This window comes from Pteronotus mesoamericanus, unplaced genomic scaffold, assembly GCF_021234165.1.
Source record: "Pteronotus mesoamericanus isolate MK-2021 breed Mesoamerican mustached bat unplaced genomic scaffold, CSHL_Meso_final contig_42, whole genome shotgun sequence".
NCBI classification, from domain to species: Eukaryota; Metazoa; Chordata; class Mammalia; order Chiroptera; family Mormoopidae; genus Pteronotus; species Pteronotus mesoamericanus.
In genome coordinates this window covers 16,742,839-16,744,399 of record NW_026555157.1, presented here as the reverse complement: position 1 = coordinate 16,744,399, position 1,561 = coordinate 16,742,839, and the positions used below count along the sequence as shown (strand labels likewise).

The 1,561-nt window shown below is 34.8% G+C and overlaps 1 non-coding gene across 1 annotated transcript; it reads left to right on the top strand.

The window, feature by feature from the left end:
* Positions 1 to 1,014: 1,014 nt before the first annotated feature.
* LOC129073738 (U6 spliceosomal RNA) lies at positions 1,015 to 1,121 on the top strand. Its single transcript, XR_008529455.1, has one exon. It is a non-coding gene; the product is annotated as a U6 spliceosomal RNA (small nuclear RNA).
* The last annotated feature ends 440 nt before the right edge of the window (positions 1,122 to 1,561 follow it).

Below are 1,561 nucleotides of genomic sequence, written 5' to 3'. Positions count from 1 at the left end.
TTCTAGACCTGATTGTCCCTGGAAACCACCTGATCCAGTTTAGGGCTGTACCTGCCTATTGTATTGTTTCAAGCCTGAGCCAGGTGGGTAAGGCAGAGCCACCAAGAGATAAGGGGACTTCTTTCAGATAGAATGAGGACTGCAGCCATGTCCAAGCCAGGCCAAGGGGTGCGGGCCTTTTTGCCCTTTCTCCGTGTCCCCCCAAGTCCTTGTCTGCTGCTCATACCAGCCAATGTCTAGCGTAGGTCGTCCCTCCTCGTGAGAAAACTTTCCTGTCATCAACAAGCAACCATCACAGGGCCAAGCAGGGTGATGCGAAGGGTTTTGTCTCCTCAGTGGCCTGTTTTCCCAAGGCCTCCTTGATTAGCTGCTGCCTTGGGGTCCTTCTACCTGTCAGCAAGGCTACAGTCCCTGAAACCAGATGGGGCATTTCCCAACATTTGGTGTCAGATGGGTACTAGATTTATCACAGTGATCACTTTACTAAGGTATACAATGTCTAATCACTGAGTGGTACACCTGGAATTAATATTATATTGTATGTCAACTGTAATTGAAAAATAAAAATTTATTTAAAGAAAAAAAGAAATGTTTTAAACAAATATAAGTTGTTTTTTTAAATTTTAACTGAAGATATTCTGGAAGCTTAAACTAAGCATTTAGATTATTCTAATTCATTCTTTCCTTCACTACATGAACCCAGCCTAATCCAAACAGCTGGCAGAAATTTCAGGAATTGTGAAAGCATTATTCTTTTTAAAAAGACACAACTTATACATTACTGCAGGCAAAGAAAATATATTAGTAACATTTGAATAAGCACTAGATCAATAAGCTGTAAATTAAGCATTTTAGGATTTCTTGCGTATTTTAATATTACCAAGGCAATTATAAGATATGCCTGGGGCTTCTAAGAAGTTGTGCTTATATTCATGTTGATCAATTTTGCTAGCAGAGAAGCATATATCTAATTATTTTTATATAAAATTAGTAAGAAAAAGAAACAGCAGTTTTGTGCTCACTTCAACAACACATAAACTAAAATTGGAATGATACGTAGAATATTAGTATGGCCCCTGTGCAAGAATGACCGGTAAATTAGTGAAACATTCCATATTTTTTAAAGAAGAAACAGTATTTTAAATACACTTTATATTGATAATGTTTTGATATTATTTTTACTATTATCTATATAATAGTGACCCATTATTACCCGTAATATATATATTAATGTATATGTTATATTATTATTATATACTACATATATAAAAAATTTGTAAGGCTCTCAAGTAAGACCTTGATTCATGAAAATAAACTAGATTTTAGTTTTATAGAAATGGGTAGAAATCATAATTCTCTTTCTGCAAAATAGCCAAAAGCTTACAGAGATAGTTTTAATTTTGGAAAAACCAAAGATAGCTTTAATATTTGAAAGTTTCTAAGAACAGTGCACCTGATAGCAAATCTTGTGAATAAAAGTAACAGGAATTTAAACAAGCGTGGGGGAGATAGGACATTTTGTCACATAAAAAGAAGTTTGGAGATAGTTTGTTCCAAGTAT